We start from the raw sequence: 6,239 nt of genomic DNA, 5'->3' as shown, positions 1-6,239 counted from the left end.
ACTCTTTCACCTGCAGGAGCCAGTGTCTGGAATCTGTGCCATCCATTCTTCTGAGTGGAAAGCAATGAATGAGTTAAAATGAACAATGAATGATTTTACACAGAAACCACCAGGAATGCATATTCCTACTGGTTTGTCTTTTTGGCTACATTTGCCTTTTGAGAATACCATTTGGGAAAATTGTTTAGAACTCAGACACAGTGAACAATAAAACTGCTCTAAACTAAACTGCTAGAAAGTCAGTGTGTAGATGGAACATGTTACAGCTGCGTCAAGAAAAAGCTGTGTGGCTCAGCAAAACAGCAACTTTGGAGGGTTCCGGAGCTGGAATCTAGTAGACATTTGGAATATAAAGAAAGTTCAATCCTTGAGAAAACAGACAACTTCAAAGATCGTGGGGCTCATTCTTCATAGCTATCCCTTTTCAGAAAGGGAAACACTGACCTTTCTGATAAAGACTTTGCATTAGTATCTCACTGCCACAAAAATCCTTCCAATAGACAAAGTGAGACCTAGTAGCACTACAACTGCAACTGGAATAACTTAGAGATTCAGATTTAGAAAAACAAATACAGTAGAAAATCCTTACTTAACTACAAATTTACAGAAAAACAAAAACAAATACAAAAATCAACCAGCAAATAAATCCAACACTATTCTCATGTATATGCCATTCGACTTGCTTTTCCTCCCTCTCTCTGTCCCCAAAGAGCAAAATCCTACTGTACAATGCCTTCTGAAGGCTGTCTGCCTGCTATCCTCACTGCCCACCTACCGTAGGGAGCAGCTCCTCCCACCTGCACATAAAAGCCAAGTGCATGCTACCAGCAGCAGATCAGAGCACTTTCTCAGTCCTCCACTGTTTTGAGCCAGTGATCTTCTCTCCTTGGATCTTGTGTACTCAAGGTAAGATTACTGCTACTTCAGGTTTCTGTTCTAACCAGCTATTGTGAGGAAGTCTTAATGTGAACTCTAGCACTGCCTTGCTGGGTGGTGCTGGCTCCCCCCCGCCTTTTTTCTTTTTTTTTTTTTCAGATGTAGTGTCATCTGACATTTAAGTTAGTAACAGTCTGTTGTTTTAGCAGTGAAATAAAAACAGATCTTGCTGGGAAACACTGTGGCTGGGAAAAGGTCTCTCCCTTTCTGATTGGTTTTGAAGAGATTAGTATACCCAGACCAATTATAACAATGTATTATCCCTCTTAATAGTCTCCTTCTCAGTCCAGTCAAAGTTATGAAAAAAAAAATCACTGTAAAGCTTCCTTAAATTCTGTTTGAGGAAAAAAAAAAAAAGCTTACTGTTAATTTAAGGAAGGAACTGGATTTTATTGCTAATATCATTTACTAGCCAGATTGAGACAATCTTGGGACTGAAGTGCATCTTCACAGGTTTCATTGCCTTTAAAAAAAGTGTGATGGAACTTAAGCCCTCACAGAAGCACAGCAATAAGACTGATGGAATTCATTATCTTGTACCAAATATGCTTAAAGTAGATATTTTAGAAACAAAGTTCTGTTTCTTGGAACAACAGACCTTGTGTCTTTATGAAATTTTTAGATTAGCTTGTTTCTATTTTATCTGCAGTTTTCCTACATAGGCATTTCTAGTATTAGAGGAAGGAATAGTTAAGTGCCTCAGAGACAGCTACTGAACAGTTAAAACATTTAAAAGTGGTTCCAAAACAATATTTGCATTCCCATCCATGCATCTGTCCATCCTCACAGAGATGAATCTATTAGTGACCAGTAGCAGTTTTTCACATTGTGTGAGTCAGTGCACTTTTAACACACAGTCACCTGTTTGAAGAAATTCCATCACAGAAATCCTAATCCTACAATGCCTCTCTCCAGTGCTCAGAGAGGAGGGAAAGCATGAGCTACCAAAAGCAAGCAGTTAATGCTGCCTGTAAATACATAATACATTCTTCAGTTAAATAGTAATATTTTCTTCCTAATGTCCAATTCTCTTTCTAAACTGAGTCTTTTTTGGTCTTTCACAAACAGAAAATCTTCTCTAGGAAAGACTTATGTCCATATATAACTGTACTCACATTAGCTGCAATATTTTAAGTTATAGCACTGTGTAACAGCAGAACTTTGCTCCTTTTTCTGCATACTGTATCTAATATTTTTTCTGATTTTATATGTTATCTATTCTAACTAGTGGGGAAATAAAAACACTGCCTTCAGCTATTTGCCTGAAAGATTACATAAGCATCTTTAAAAGAAATCCTAACAACAAAAATCCAAAACCCAAATAAACGGAGCTATTTAAAAACCAAAGTACAGTGCTTTCTATAACAAACTTACAGTAAAACTATTTTTGCATCCAGGTAATTAATATAAATTGCCCATAGAAGAGAGGAAGAGGACCCAATGGTTTTCCTCATAGCTGGCATTAACTCTGAGCTGCAAAATTTTATTTCTTAGTTAACATCTGATTTTTACAGCAAGCCTCCCCTTTCCAAAACCCTCCTGTTGTAAAACACAACAAGATATGTGATTTTAAGTTCAATGCATACAGAATTTAGGTCTACAGTGTGGCAGTAAAGCCTTATTTGTTCACACAGAACTTTATCAGATAAATCATAATTTTTAATAGAGGAAATTTCATGGAAAAAAAATAATGCATTTGTCACAGGAAATGTATATACAGCAAAATGCCTTTTATTAAAGCCTGCTGTGAAATGTAATGTTTTGGCATTTGAAAAATGGATTGCAGGACATATTAAGAAAACTCTATTCAAAGGAATGCATCTAATTTAGATCAGAATCTCCTCTGAGCAGTTTCTCTCTTAGGCTGAGTAGATAATTCAGCTTACCATCACTTTGCAGCAGGGGATGAAGGGAAACTGCACCCAGCAGATCTCCAAGAGAACTCAGATGACTAGGAATGCATTTATTGACCTCTGTGCTCATCTGAAACTCCTTTTTAAAAGATACAAGCACACTGATACTAAAATAAAAATGCTGCAATTTTAAAGTAATGCTACAACCAGAATTAAAGAAAAAAAAAAAAAAGGGACTCACTGGGAGGTCAAGGAATTCAGATTTTTTTAGTAATGATCATAATGTTTCAAAATAATAAAGGTAAAGAGACTGTATTAATTTTTTCAGCCACAGACCAGTTAAGTGTTAAGCAGGGATGCTAAGCCACTTTTCCTGGCAGTTATGCTTAGGTTTTTTAGGTTGTTTATTTAGGGTAGTAATATCTACTTAAGCCACTAGTGTAATTCCCAGTGCTGTCTAAAGTGCTAGACTAGATACATAGAAACAGAGGATAAACATATCATTCACTGTCTGCTTATCTATGCATAGTTCTGCCACTGCCACTGCTTGGGAGAACTTCTTACCTTCAGGAATTTATTTTCACACCTCTCTGTAGGGAGAGATTATGTTTTCCTCTGCCCCTGCTGTCACTAAATATATAAAATATTTTACGCAAGGTCACAGTGAAAATTCCTGGTAGAGTGTCAGATTTAGCTCCTCTGGTTTCCAGGCCAGCACTAATCCCACACTTCATTTTGTATTCAGCCTTATGAAGTCCACCCCTTTCTAGCTGCTCTGTCTTTGCATGACTCTTTAGGGCTGAACAGCAGGGAGAATTCCAGTGACAAATCTTGAGAGAGGTCATTTACTCCTAACACTTTCAAACTTCCTGTGAAACCCTTAACAAACCCCTTCACAGGATTTACAAATAAATCATTCTTGAAGGGTGTAAATAAACAATTAAACAAATAAGCAAGTGCTCATCTCTTTCTTACACTCTGTGGTTAAAGGAGACCAGCCCAGTCTTGGCAGGCTGAAGAAGCAGAGATCCACTGCCATGGACCAGAAATGATGGGCAACTCAGAACTCAGTTTTGGTAACTCAGCAGCAGTAAAGAGCTCAAAGAGAAGCTCATAGGGTTTAAGCAAAATTACTGAAAGGATCTTGTAGGGGGCATTGATATTAATCTTCCTTTCTTTTCTACATTCATTATTGTGTGCCACTTCTATAAACATATAGAATATAATTTCATACCCATTAAAACAAACAAACAAGCAAGCAAACAAAGAAAAACCAAAGCCCCAACCACCAGCTTTGTCCTATCCTGCTAGTTTTTAGCCCTCAAGTTAATTTATGAGGGTACAGATTCATAATTGCTCCTGTGGCCTTGCAAATACTTCATTTCAAAAAAACCCTCAAAACCAACAAAACAAAACCAAAACCAAAAAAGTAAATAAAAAAACCCCAACACATTCCAGTGCTCAATTTCCAGAGTTATTACCCTAGCAATGGAGGCCTTGTCTCTTACTCTTTTAACTTAAACATTACTGCTAAGCATGCATTGTTCATAGATGAAGTAGCAAACATGAGAGGTAACTGGAGGACCAGAAAAGGAACCATTAATGGTCGTCTCACTATCTGCCACAGAAAACAATTTCATCTATCTATGAGCATATCTGCATGGCAGAATTTTCTGCCCACTTATTCTATGTCTTTCTATGTATCTCAGGGGAGGTAAGATTAAGTTTTATCTCTTGAGCTGAAATTTATCCCTATACTTTCCTTTCTTTTGCCTTCCAGTTATTGTAGGCTGTGGGTTCTTTCCTTCTACAGGGAGATAATTTTTAATTTTCACTACTGTCATATTTCTAAAGGAGCAATTGTTCAATGGAGATAATGTAGTGAGGAACAAGACAAGACAAAAACATTAGAGGTGTTTTGTTCTTCCTGTTAAAAAAAAAACAGCAAACAGCTGTATTTAACTGTACAAAAGTTCCTTATTTTTGCCACTTACACTTTCTACAGTTTTGTGCAAGTGTTTTTGCCTTTTTTGTGGTTTTCCCTCTGCAAACAGAAATCCCAGCAAAAGTTGTGGATCTATATATGTTTAAAAAGATAATGATGACTCCTGGTTCTGAAGCCTTTTTTTAGATCTTGAGCAATAACTATGCCTATTCTCTGTAGTCACCAGTAAACAATTCTGCTTGCTCTCCCTGCACTCCTGAAATGTTGGATGTGTTTCTGTAATTGTCTCGATGTGTAATGAATTTAATGTCTCATAATTGCACTGCAGAGAATTAATACCACTGTGGAGTCCTGGGACATTTTTAGGTGATTAAAACTTCATGCAAGTCCGTATTTTTTAGCAAAAGCAAGATAAATGTAAGTTTGTTGCTTATGAATGGCAGGTGAAAGTGTTGAGAGGTGGAATTAAATGGATCCTTTTCAAAAGGGAGTGAAAATCAGTGCCCTCTCTTGGTTATAAAAAAACACATAAAGCAGCCCGATGAGAGTGTTTATCAGTTCCCTCTGCTGGCTACAAAGCCCAGGCCAGATGAGCAGCTGTGTTTGCGGAGGCGAAGGTCTGAAGTTCTATTCCCAGTGCTGTGAGCCTGTGGTGAACTGATGACTGTGGTGTCTGTGCACGTCTGTGGACATCATTCTTTATGGGGTCTCATCAACAACCACACTGAGTTCAACATGAGGGCACTCAAAAATAATACGGACTTCCTGGTAGGTAAGAAACTTCCCCCTCTGGATTTGAGAAGCATGCTAGCAGCTATGCCATGCATAATTCTACACAGCTAGGGTATCCTTCTGTTCTGCATCATATCCACACCTTGCTTTTTCCACCTCTTCAAGACAAATGTGCGTGTGTGCTCATTACACTCATTTTAGAGACATCTGGGCAGTTAGCGCAAATATTCTTGGCAGCCCTGAAGTGTAACACTTCAAAATGTCAGCTTCTGAGAACTCCACATTTGCAAGTAAGAAGTAAATGGTACCAAAAAGAACACTCCAACCTTGAAAAAAACCAAACCAAAACTAACAAAAACCCCTCAGCAAAATAAAATAGAAAAATAATCTAACTACTTCTTTTCCGTTCCTGTAGGAAAAGGCCTATATAACCTGGTTACACAACTGGAGAAACAGGTCATACACTTCATGCTTTGAAATAAAGCTGAGACAAAAAAAAGTGTACTGCAAACTTCAGAAAGTTTTTCTTTTAAAAAAATATCCACAGCACTAAAAATCACAAACTCCTGGATCAGCTATGCCAGTTTACTTCAGCTCCTAGGAATCTATCATGGCAACATATAGGATACATAAAATCTATCCCATTAAAGGGAGAATGAATCAAAATTAACAGTTTAACATGGTAGATATCAAAGGTATATATTAAAAGCAAGAACTTTGAAACATCTGCAGCATATGTTTCCTGCTAACTAAAAAAGCAACCACTCTTCCCA

The 6,239-nt window shown here is 37.4% G+C and overlaps 1 protein-coding gene across 1 annotated transcript in view; it reads left to right on the top strand.

Annotated features, from left to right (window-relative positions):
- Window positions 1-809: 809 nt before the first annotated feature.
- Window positions 810-6,239, top strand: part of COL8A1 (collagen type VIII alpha 1 chain) — a 90,104-nt gene continuing 84,674 nt past the window's right edge. The window contains exon 1 of the mRNA XM_058836041.1: window positions 810-906. The gene's annotated coding sequence lies outside the window, so the exon portion shown is untranslated. The remainder of the gene's footprint in view (window positions 907-6,239) is intronic.

Source organism: Poecile atricapillus, chromosome 1, assembly GCF_030490865.1.
Source record: "Poecile atricapillus isolate bPoeAtr1 chromosome 1, bPoeAtr1.hap1, whole genome shotgun sequence".
Classification (NCBI taxonomy): Eukaryota; Metazoa; Chordata; class Aves; order Passeriformes; family Paridae; genus Poecile; species Poecile atricapillus.
This window is presented reverse-complemented; position numbering and strand designations above follow the sequence as displayed.